General features: G+C 40.5%; 1 protein-coding gene across 2 annotated transcripts in view; it reads right to left on the bottom strand.

Moving 5' to 3' along the window:
• The window catches only part of LOC121620491 (trinucleotide repeat-containing gene 6A protein-like), a 38,669-nt gene extending 25,977 nt beyond the window's left edge, over positions 1-12,692 (bottom strand). For both annotated transcript variants that reach the window (XM_041956543.1, XM_041956544.1), the window contains exons 1-3: positions 12,527-12,692; positions 7,870-7,921; positions 623-721 (exon numbers count right to left, since the gene is read on the bottom strand). The gene's annotated coding sequence lies outside the window, so the exon portion shown is untranslated. The remainder of the gene's footprint in view (positions 1-622; positions 722-7,869; positions 7,922-12,526) is intronic.
• Between the last annotated feature and the right edge of the window lie 375 nt (positions 12,693-13,067).

Here is a 13,067-nt window from a genome sequence, read left to right as displayed (position 1 = left end):
TGGAAACTGTAACAGCAATTCAAATGGAAAACGCTACTATGTCACATGGCAAAGTACACCAGCGCTGTCATAAGAGCAAAGCACCACTGCACTAATGGGACAAACAAACAGATCGAACAGAGACCATTGAAGGAAGACAAAATGCTGGAAAAATAAACATCTTAATATTTTGAAACTCATAAAATGGACAAATAATTTGAAGTTAGATAACTGAAGTTGATGGGATCCAAGCAGAGTGTGGATTTTCTTAATTCTTCTGGGAGTGGAGCATGCTTTGCTATTTTTTTATGTCACGTTTTGCCAGATTCTTGCCTCAACACAAAACTGCAGAGCTGATGGTTGTGAAACTATCTTAAGCCTATAGTGGATCCTTTAGAGTACAACTCTGTCGATAATGCAATGCATTTAGTGTTGCATGGAAAATGGGGCTATTTGACCACTATGAGAACTGAACCTTATGGTTATTGCGGCACATAGCTAATTATAGATTAATAGCTCTGTATAAGGTGAACAGAGGATGGCATCCAAATGTATGACCACTGAAATTCTTGTTTCGTGCCCGAAACACAAACACAACTGTCCCACAGCCTGACAAGACAGAAGCCATGATGTCTTCTCTCACCTTTTGACCAGACCTGTATCTTCTTATCCTCCTTCCGCGTCACACTCTCCGTCTCTCTCTCTCTTCCATCCACTGTTCTTCCCTCTATGGGTATGTTCCCTGTGCAAAGCAGGAGGAATACGATTACTTTCATTGTAATTGGCATTGCATTTTGTTTTATGTGGCACAATAACAATAGTGTCTGTTGCTTATGCAGCTTCAAATAAATAAATAAAAAAATAATGAATGTATGAACTAGTGGTTGGGTGAACCTTTAAGGAGTCACATTTTAGGTTACAAGTTGAAGACCGGAGAGCAGCAGCCAGATGTACGAGAGTAATACAGAACCAGTGTTTCCCCTGGTTAGACTGCCTTTTTAGTGTGTGTGAGACTCTCACATTGAGCAGCAAAGACACAGGTATGGCATATAACAAAATGGCAAATTGCCAGACTCTCAAATGTTTTTCTCAAACTTTTATCATCACCATTAATTGAATATCTTTGGGATTTGGATTTTTTCCAGGATTTTCTTATATTTATTTTTTGAATAAATTGAAAATATTTAACAAACAAATCTACAATGAAAATAACAACTGGTTGCAGCCCTTATTCAATCCATTTATTTATGTCTATAGTGCTGTGCTTCGCTAAGCTATGAATTTTCAAAGAAAAGAGCAGTTTCACATTACCTATTGCTGTACTGAAAGTAATACGGTTAGTATTGCACCAGTTTATATTGCCTGGTAGTTAAATACTTGTAATTAAAAATTTTCACTAGTCTTGTCTCTCAAAAAGAGACAAGCTCTTCATTATTGTGTGTCCTGTTGGTTTGAAATCAGTCAGTGGCTTCTCCCTCAGTGACTGCTACATTCAGCTGCACTGGGCCCAGTGGGTGTGCCATTTAGTCTGTAGGAGAAAGCTGCAGGCTGCAGTCTAATCCGATAATGGGATTACAGCACAGCACTTACCTTAGCTATAAACAGACAGCCATACAGAGATGCTGAAACAACTCAGACACCATGGCTGCAACGTTTAATGTGGCATCATTTGGCCACATTTGGCACATTTAGTTCGACAATTGCACAGTTGCCTATAGAAATATTGAAGTGTTATCACTTAACACGAGTACATTTACCATGATGTTGAGCAATATGCATTGTCCAAGTAAAACCAGCGCTGAGTTGTTGTGAGCCGCAATGATTACAGATGATGCTACAGCCGCAATGCATGTAAATGGGACATCTTTAAAAGAGAAAAGGTCTTTGAACATCTTTTTAAGGTGCTGTAAGGTTGAGCTTCAGTAGTTTTTCAAGATGTGTCCAACTACAGTTGTGGATTTTTGATGAGGTGAAGTCTGAAGATGACCAGAAAATAGCCTGTGACAGTCATTTGACAAACACATTCGCGGCATGCGATGCTGTTCGACACACATTAGGCTTATATTTCCCTCAACTATGTTGGCCAATGTGTTTAAATGACAAATGAAAGCCACTGATTGCATTGATGTGTTATAATCAAATTACAATACAGTACAATACAAAAATACAAACAGTTCCATTCTTTTTTTGGTACCAGCAAACCACCACCACCCTCCTCTTTCTGTTCCCACACTTCCCCCTCTCCTTCCTGCACTCCTCTCCAACCATCAAGTGCTTCAGCAGATGGTTCCTGGTTCAACAACAACAGCAGCAGAGCATGGTGGGAGCCCTCCTGGAGTGCACACATACACACTCCATGGACAGCATCTGTTTGTGAATGGACCGACAATTACCCATCCCCCGACAGCTACAGCTGACAGGAGGGGGGGCAGTGGGAGTCACCAAAAGCAAAAGAACAAGACAGTGGGGGAGGAAAAGAAGATGACAACAAACTTGAAATTGCAAAGATGTTTCATGGTTTGTTTTTCCTTCTCTAAAAACAACAGGAAACCAAATTCAATCCCAGACACTACCCTGCATTTAAACAGTTTAACGTCTATGAGCTATTAAAAGTAGATTTGTATGAGTTTAACTGTCAGACTTTTTTTCCTCTAAGTACCTTCCTTAACCTTCTACAGATAACCAGAATATAACATTGCTTTAAAAATCAGGCACTTTTGACCAAAAAGATATCGTGTGAAACAATTTCATCACCTGCCACAGTTCTACAAATTTAGTGCAAAAAATAACAATTTTTTACTATTAATTGAGCTGTGGGTAAATTAATTATATCAGGATTTAAAACCCAAAGACATTTAATATTCATTTCATATAAAGTAGCAAATCCTTACATTTGAGAGAAAAATGTTTGACGGCCGGTTTGCCAATGTCTTTAGTGATTATTTCATTATTGTGATGGTTAGCTATCAATAAGTAAACACTACCAGTTCACATACCAAGTACGAGTACTTCGTGAAGCACACTGTGTAGTACTATGTTATCTGTACTGTTGAGAAAATATCTGCAGTATCCAGAGTTATAAAATCCTGTCTCATAGTTTTATAAAGTACTGTGAAGAGTCTTGGCATTAATAAGCCTCCAAACAAGTTAGCCTATTTGGTTGTTCAACGGTGCCTGTAGCAACGCCCACACCAAAGCCCCTTGCACTTTTTTGGATGCAGGGCTGTTCACAGTTTGAACACAACCCCAGCGGGCACTCACCTTAACTAGTACCTTTAATGGTCATGCCTGTAGGTGAGGTATGTGTGTGTGTGTCTGTGTGTGTGTTAGGGCAAGGGTCAGGTTTAAAGAAGGTGGACTCACCCAGAAAAAGATATTACTTTCCCTACTCAGCAGTGGCGAGCAAATAATTAAAAACAATTACCTTGGTATTATTCATTTCACTGCCTGAGAAGTACATATCCCTAAATCTAGGCAATCTGAGAGAGGTTAAGTACAACTGCTGACCATATGTTTTCTGTTATTGTTCTTTGTTGAGATTTGTTAATGTACAACCATGATAAATCAGGCCAGTAATATCATTGTCCTTCCCTGTTTGGCTGAATGACTACAGCAGGGTTCAACACAACAGAGGGCCCGATGGCCTGGGGCCAGTACAATATTTATGCAGGGCAAGCTGATCAGAGTTCATCAGTGAGTGATTATCACAGTCAGAACACCAGAGCCGGGCGGCCATATACACTCATCATGCAAGCTGCGTAGGCCCCTGCTAATTTGCTAATTACAAAAGGGCCCGGCGTCCCCCTCATGCCAAAGCAGGTGTCAATGTTTACAACTTCAGCATGAGGAGGAAGTGATACTATCCTGCTGGTCACAAAAAGAGAGAAAAAAAACACAGGAATTGTGGGAAAGGCAATCAGGTAAACTTTTGTTATCTCCTCTCAAAGTTTATGTCAACAAATAACAGCAGCTTTAACTTGAGGAGAACTTGCAGAGCATCTGTCGGTCTGTCAGTGTCTTGTTTGCCAGCCACTTCCACAGTTCTGTTCTGTGACTTTCAACAATATTCATTTATAACTCATTCCGTTCTGTGTAGCAAAACTCTTTTTTAAAGGAGTGAGGATTGCAGGAGGAGCAATGGTGAGTCAGGTGCGACTGTAGCAATGCAAATGGTTTACATGGCCCAACAACAGTCAATGGACTTTTCCACAATCAAGTCAATTTTCATGCAACAAAATATACAATATTTACCAGCCTATTAAATGTGAGAATTCATTGCTTTTCTTTGTTTTACATCATATCATGGCAAATTGAATATTTGGGGATTGGGCCTATTGGTGGCAGAAAACCAGCTCAGGGGAACTGTAATTGTAATTTTTTTTTTTTTTTAACAATTTTTAAACATTTATAGGCAATGAACTGATTGATACAGAAAACCATTGGCATATCAAAATCAATAAAAAAAATAGTAGTTGGTAACTGGACTAGACTGCAGTATACTGTGGGCCACAGACAAAAAATCATATTGTTGCCTTATGTTACAACACCTTTCAGACAGAAAAGTGCTGCCATTTTCACTGTAACAGACAAATCACTGGACCAATGAAAAGGAATTGCGTTCCAAAAATATATCATCTCTAAATGTGGTCTATGTTGTCTTTAAAGTGGATAAGCCAGACAGCTCATTCCACTATTAAGCACATACTTTTTGTTTTTTCCATCTTGAGACAAAGTGAGACCTCAGAGGGATAAAGACCAGCAGAAGGATGAAAGATGAGGAAAATTGTTGTAAATAGTCACTAGTGATGTTAAGTTCAATGCAATACATGAGTCCAATAAGTACAGTAGGTGCACATTTCATTTGGCTACACTGCAGTGTGCAAGACACACTTTCAGTTGTCTGTGCATCCTGGTAAGGAGACGTTCTCTGGACCCATCTCCCATATTTTCTATTAACTTTAAGGTGCCTTCTGTACACAGTTAAGTTGAAAGCTACTTCTAGTCTACCCTTGTGAGATAGCACAGATGTCGCTGCCACCCACTTGCCTTTTCTGTGAACCCGTTTCTGCCTGCTGTCAAATAAAGCTGAAAGACTTAAAAATAATCAAACTATATTTGGGTTTCTGAGGAGGAAGAGATCAGAAATCTGAGGCTTTAGACTACTGCATCCTAAGACCCTGTAGGAGTGTTTTTCACTCCCAGAAGTGAGTCATATAGTGAAACCAGCAAGGACTTTCACATTTCTAAGAGACAGAGTATTGATTGCATTTGTAGGCTTGTGGAAGTAACATAGACCCAAACAAACTGGTAGACATGAGCATCCACAAACACACACTCACAACAGCTCGTCTGTCCCTGAAGAACAAAAGCCAGACGGTGGTCGCGTGGCTAATTTGCATGTACAACATCACAGCATTTGCATTCATTTGCATTAGCATGTTCTCACAGAGGCTGAACAGTGGAGGCTCCATTCAGGGAAGCCATCACTCAATTAGTGAACGACAACGAGTATCTCCTCATCACAAAACAGCCCAACAGCGAGGGCTTTATGATTTGCAAGATGTGACATTTCCTGCCTAGCTGCATTAAACCTGTTGTTCCAACAGCGCAGTAAAAGTGAGGGCGGTTCATTTCAGGTCATGGTAACTTAAGGAAGGCAATATGATATTTCTGGCTGAAAAAGCTATTCAATTTTGCTGCTGGCAGAGGAGGGTGGGGCGAGTTGTGAATCAAAGTATTTTCCTACGGCGAGGCTTTTTGCAAGACTTAAATGCAGATTCAAGTTTGTTTTGTTTCTTAAAAAACACAACTGAATGCAAGAACAATAGAATGTTAACTTTGTTGTAAATTGCATAATCTTAATTAAAGGTATTTCACTAAGAGGGCAGTTTTCAATGGAGGAAAATAGGACATTGACTCTTGTAAGTTGTTGTGCCAAAGATATATTTAGAAAAGTGCATTTCTTGGCATGGACATGCTGGTTTGGTAGACATCCTGCAAAAAGCAACCTGTGGCCACAATGAGTGCAAGAAAAAAAGGAGTTTTCTCTAATAATAGTACAAGACTTAAATGTTCAAATACTTAAAATTTAGACATTTGGTTCAAATCCAAATCCATGAAACTGAGGATAAAACTAGACTTGCTTCCAACAGCTCATAGTGTCAGCTACACTAATTTGATTCAAACTGCAAACCAAAAACAGCATTGCCCATTCACCCATAGAAACAACATGCTCACTTAAAAATGGCTTTGTGTGGTTTGCATCCTGTCTGAGCCTGCACAGACCAACTGCACCAAATACATACTTTCTGCTCAAGTCTCATGATCAACTGCAGGTGTGGCTTTACTGCTTAGAGGGGCAATGGTCAACTACCCAATCCCCAACCAATATAGCAATGTTGCAACACCGTAGGAATTTATAGCACTGCTGTATTCAATTCCAAATACGACAATCACAAGATGGCCATTTCAGCATGGAGTCATTGCTACGGCTTCAACACTTCATAAACCCTTTGTGAGAACTCCTGATATTTTTACACATAGCGAAAACGTTTAGAGAACGGTAATTTGGAGAATGAAGCGAGACAATCAAAAGTGTAAGTAAAGCTAGACAGCAAATAGTTCTACAAAGGCAAAGGAAATAACACCAGCCCAAAGTAATTACACATTATTTTCTCATTGTGTTATGATTAAGAATGCAAAAGGGCCCACAAGCAACATACTGGATGTGTGACTGTCTCCGAGCAAGCTGGATGGCAAGTCTGCATCTAGAAACTGACTCACACTTTCATTTATTCATAACTGAAGTAGTAGTTCTGAACAGTTATTCAGTTTTTGCACAAAAGGATGTAATCCTCACAGGCACCACAAACGTTAGAAATGTATTACACATTTAAGATTCTGCGGTTTGTCCCTTAATAAAAAAAATCTGCAAAGTGCTATTTGAGAACCTTAGGACATCTTTTTCAGACATAAATGCAAAACCACTTTCCAAAAGCTATGAATTGAAACTGAAATGACCTCAAGACACACTGTGCTGCCAGCAGCGTGTTATTTATGGAACAATAACTTAGAGTTGTTCTTTGTACATTTATGTAATAAGAAATTCCAGCTCTCTGAAGATACAGTGTGTGTTCACAATGTGTGTGTACTATGTTTGGGAAACTCAGATGCAACAACATTGTGATGTGTTGTGTGTTAAAAAATTATAATTATTAGCATTTTGCACAAAACAAACCAGCAAAATAAAATACCTTAAAAATCCATTAGCTCCATAATATTTGAGAGTGTGAAACACAACAGACATTTCTGGGCATTAGAAGGAAGTGGCTTGATGCACTGGCTCTCTATAATCTCTCATAATCAAGAAAACCAAAAACAATTCAGGAAACTGAGCACAATAACAAGATTCATAAACTGATTCAGGATTCTAAAAACACAGAACAGATTAAATGCAGCGCTTGGAGCGGGTCGGTGGGCTAGTTGTGGTCCACGGCTCTATTGTGTGCCTGCATGTAGGCCAACTGTATGGACACAATGAGCTGCACAAACACCTCTCCACACACAAAACATCAGGACTCTGGCTTCTCATTTAGCGATTTTAAAACAGCAAAGCTTACTCAGCACAATGCGGCCTAGACCAACCCAGACCCTCCAATTCAATTCAAACGGAACTGCATGTGCTTGCATAAGCAGCAGCTGCCCATCCCGTCCCCCTGACCCACACACACGCACGCACGCACCCCTTTAGTAACCCACCACAGACATACACGCGTGCACACACACACACGTCATACTATCATATGAAGAGAAGTCCTTAGAAAGGTGATGTAAATTGGCACACATGTTCCTTAAACACATGTCTGAGTCTACTTATAGTGGCACACTCACCTGGTAAGATGCTTCAGCTTCTTTGGTGGCAACAGCTTCCAATTCCAAATCTCTGAAAGACAAAGAAGAGACAAGAAGGTAAATCTATTAGAAATCATTTACTTAAACAAATCCCAAATGTAAATATAAGATACCTTGCCTCTGGGTGCTGTACAATTTTATTGGTTCGGTGCTATCAAACTGCACATTGTAAAAACTACCTGTGAAAGGGTTACTGACAGGTGCTAAACCTTAAATGGTAAACATCAGTGGCAGTTCTAGACCAATTTTACTGGTGGGGGTTGCAGGCTGGGGCCAGTTGTTTTGTCAGAGGGGCACGTTTGACCCACGACAAAAGAGACAAAGACAGTGTTCAAAGCTTAGTACACAAAGTACTATGAAAAAAAAAGATGAAAAAGGACAAATATAACGATTAGCATTTGTTTCAGTTACAATTTTATTCAATTACAATACTAAAACCAAAACACATTCCTGTTCGCTTCAGCTCAAGTTACAGCACATTCCTTACTACAACACTTCTTTATAAGGCTCAATGAACACTACAAGCTCTACTCTGATCGAGGGTCTCTGCTTTCCGGTCTGCATTTTACTTTTGGCGGAACTGGTGTTGTTGATGCCCCAAGTCTTCAATATCTGAATCATACAATCAAGCAAATGAAAACAGCTGTTTCTTTCAGAAAAAACATCACTTTTGGGGTTTAGAGCTTGGATATGACTCATTATGTCACAATTCGTCATTGAAAACCATCTATTAAGCTCATTGAGCATCTGATCGATGCCGAGGTAGAAAGAGGCTTTATCTGGTTCCGACTCTCCCTGACCAACAGTCGTCAGTGCACAGTGTTGATAGAGTTTAGCTTTTGTCGTTTTGCTGTGTCACATTGCTAAGAAAAGTTCAAGTTAGCAAAAATGGACTCCTCCCTCAAGTCATTCAATGACTGAACTTAAAGCTCCAATTAAATCAAGAGCTTTTAAAAAGTAAATCGATGAAGACTAGTTTTGTTTCTTCAAACACTTTACAGAGTGTACAAAGATGTACAAGGAATTCAAGATCTGTGCCAGCAGACCTCAAGCATCAATAGATCTTTCACTATAACGTTCTTGGGCTCTCTCTTGCAGTACTAGCGTAAGGGCAGGCAATCTATCCATAATGTTACGTAGAGCTATAAATCCGTGTGCCCATGGAGTGTCATTCATCGCTCGAGTTCTCGTGGTGTACGTCTCTTTGTGTACACCTCTCTTTGTACAGTTAGCCATTAAAGATGGCTATGACTAGAACTACCCCTCTGCCTCAGGGACAGCTTTGACTGTATCTAAGTTTTAAGTTTACCTTTTAGTTTAACTAAATTTAGACAGTGGGCATTGCAATGGATGTAACAGGAATATTTTGCTTGCTCTTTGATTCTAGCCTGGACCCCAATGATGACCACTTATGATGTCATATGCTTGGCCTACAAGGTTGTGATTGTATTCTAGACTTTCCACGACTTTCCAATATGTGGATTATCTTTGCAGTAAATACAGCTGCATCTAGCCTCTCTGTATATTCATACAGGAGAAAACTCTCCTAGACAGTTCCATTGAAATAGTACCCGAGTACAACAGAAATCGTTTTTTTAACATCTTTTGTTTCATCTGCCAGGATGCTGAAGACGTCACTGTTTTTTGCTTCTTCCATAATTTTGGTTGTCAAGCTTTGTCGTGGTTAGCAATCATCTCTAGAATTGCCATGAAACGTCTTCTATTATCTGAGACTGCAGACTCATTGTGTCCTCTTTGAAATGTCTTTGTGTGACAGTAAGTAGTAGCACTTTCCATATTGTTCTTATGTATTGCCATTTTTTTCTAACCTGTTTGTTATGTTCCTTGTTCAGGACATTTGCCAGTGTTGCATTGGTTGTTACAGCTCTCTGATAGTCCCTCAATATAATCAATGCTTGTTTGTACCACTCAGACTTGGCATGGATTACAAAACCCTTCTCTCTCTCTGTAGATTGCTTTTATCCAGTTTTTGAATCCGGCTGGTGAGTCAAATAATTTGTTTGTGCTATTAGGGGGGCTAAAATATCTGCAGGGACAACAATATGCCGAATCCCATAGTTTAGAGTACTCAAACAGGGGTAATTCAAGTTCAGCTGCATCAGTGGGTCTTCTTTAGATTTGTTGGTATCTGTGGACAAAGACAAACAAAAAAAAAATATATGTAAGGTACATATACTATAGCATAACACAGATGGGATGCTTATATTGACCATAACATAATATTGACCAGACTACATACTTGAACACAACATTGACAACTGTAGTTTCACTGTTTTACAAGCAGGCAAGTAGTTTTTCAGCATCACAAATATCATGAACGGTGCTTGCTGATGCACATGTATCATCTGTGTCTCATACTCTGTACATATGTCACTCTCAGCCTCACTCTGGGGGTCTTCATCTATCTCCCCCTTCCTGCTCTGTGCCTTCACTTTGAAAACCGGTCTCTGGCTTTTTCTTTGTGGCGCTCTCCACTTCCTCTCTTCAGCTCTCTCAACATCTGGATCACCTGTCCCCGTCTCACTGTCTCCCTCGTCATTTTGTTTTTGGTGGCGAAATAATGCACAATGGCCTTTTTTCTCTTTATTTTGATAATAACTACAAAGTAAAAACAACGGAGAGGAATGCACAACACTTCGGCAACCAAGAATATTAATGTACTGTTGCTGGCATGCTTGACTTAATTTGTGCTGTGGTAGCCTTTGCTCTTGTAAAGTATCTATTTTGCAAAAGCAACTGACACAAATGTATAGCACATCATCAACTCAGGCTAACCACTTATGGAGAGACATTTTCTTTCAAATACTGTTGCAAAGCTAACAACAAGTATTAAGATGTGCAAACTGTTAGCTGTTTACGTTGGCTGCTCTTAAGTTAACTAGTCAACAACATTTCTTCGCCAGAAATAAAATTAACACAAACAAAATAGTTTTGCTCACCTTAAATTCTTCGTGGGATGCTTATCTTTGACTCTTGCCTCTGGTCAGAGCTGACAAATTGCACATAAATTTTGTCAGCCAATGGCGATGCATCGCTGTAAGGGATCCAACTAGGATGCTGAGGCACATTAGTTTCGGCTTTTGCGTCAGTGCCACATCATTGCAAGAAAACAATCGTTTTATTATTATTTTAGACTCATCGGAGAGGAGTGGACCATAGGCGGTGGTTCAAGCTCTGTGTTATAAGGGCACTGGCCCCTGTTGACCCCCCAAACAAGCCATAGGAAAACATGACTCAATTTGACTGTCTCAAATTAATTATTGATGGTGCACAGGGTAAAAGACAAGCACCTCACCCACAAAATCTACGCAAGGACAAGCACACACGAACAATCAATGAGACTAGCCAGTAATTGCTGCATGAAACGTATGCCAATTAGTCAATGTGGAAATGCAGGTTGAACTGCATAACAGGGCAGTGCACGAGCAGGGCCTCGTAAAGATGAGGCCCAACAAGGTTATTAGAGAATGTGTGTGTGTGTCTGAGAATGACAGATAAAGACACAGCCGGGTGACAGAGTGTGTGTGTGTGTGTGTGTGTAGGTCAGAGTTACAGCTCGGGTCCTGATCGGCCATTATCTCAGCTGTTGCCTGACTTACAGCTTAACCAACATGGCTTCTCTCGAGCCTGGTATTTTTCCAGCGCAAGCCAAGAACAACAATTGCCTTAACAGGGCACCTGATTACAGTCGACGCAATTAAATTATTGTGCCCTACCTGTGTTTGCAGCGTCGCTGGGCCAGTGTGAAAAGTTAAGTGGATTTGACTGCAAAACCAGCGCAGCGGAGGTCTAGTGTTCAGCTAACCAACTGCTCTCTTTCTGCCGACAGAGGGTGTTAATCACTCTTACTGAAATGCAACCCTGCAGGTACACAATTTTACCACAGGATTTTCATGAAATTGCTTATCTCTGCAATATTTTGAATATTTACGGACATTTCAACAACTGTGTCCACTCTGCAAGCCACAAAAAACCCGGGCAATCAGTCGGAGTCACCGCCGAGCAACCTACGTCGTCAGATTAGCATGACTGCTAATGCTAGCTAAAGGCTAACGTTACGTAGCGGCTGCTTAACTTACCCGGTCTTCTTTCAATCCAGCGGTTATGGCACTTTAATAAACACAGTGGTACATGAAATCCGTAAAAAATGATGTGTTACCGATAAACAACTCCCTAGAAGCATTATATCTTTCCAAAAGAAGGAATACTCTCTTTTGACAGATATATACGCACAGCTGGCAAGCTAAGGTTAACCAGTGCTCATACTAGTTAGCGTTAGCACAAGGTTAACCTGCGTACAAATTGAAAGGTTTGCCTAACACGCATTGAAATGTTCAACCATTTGCGGGCAATTTCCATCCCCCGATTTGTCAGTCGATGCGTTTCCCATTTACATTTGCAAACTGCAATGCAACCGAGTCGTCTTCCCAAGTGCTAGCTGAACGGGGGGCTGGCTGGCTAGCTAGCTTAGCTCAGACACGGCTTTCTAAACAACAGCGGCTGCTCAACTTATCTCCACCAGTCCCCGGTCCCCCGGCTCTGGGCTCTCTGTGTACATTGCCTTGACAAAAACAAACGGCCACCTAGTAAGAAAACACCGTAAAACCAATCTTACCTCATTGAAGTATAAAGTGCAACAGAGTGGAAAGGAGAGCCGGCTGTAAGGCTAAAAGAATTTCAACGCATTTGCAGCATCTAAGAGGGGAGGCATCCGTCCTGCATGATCGCCATTTTCTTAACTCGCTGCTGGCTAACCTTCTTTCGCTTGAGCTCTGCTTTCACCTCCTCTCTCTCGCGTTCACTTCAGCTATGACTGTGTGTGTGCGTGTGTGTGTGTGTGTGTGTGTGTGTGTGTGTTTCTGCAGGGGGGAGACAGGGCAGGAAACACATTCACCACTTCCTCTCACTGAGAAAACTAAACACCAGAAGGTACCTGCATCGTATCTACAGAAACGTTAAAGTCTGTAAAACCAAGCGCGTCAATCCTGACCAAGGAAGCCAGAAATCCCTTCATATTATATAGCCATACATCACACCTGAAAACATATAAAAATAATTTCAGATTTAAGCATTCTATAGAGATTTTTTTTTTAAATGTCAACATTTGCAATAAAACACAGCAAAACGAGAATAAGCAATGTGGAAATATTAATACC

Source organism: Chelmon rostratus, chromosome 17, assembly GCF_017976325.1.
Source record: "Chelmon rostratus isolate fCheRos1 chromosome 17, fCheRos1.pri, whole genome shotgun sequence".
NCBI classification, from domain to species: Eukaryota; Metazoa; Chordata; class Actinopteri; order Chaetodontiformes; family Chaetodontidae; genus Chelmon; species Chelmon rostratus.
This window is presented reverse-complemented; position numbering and strand designations above follow the sequence as displayed.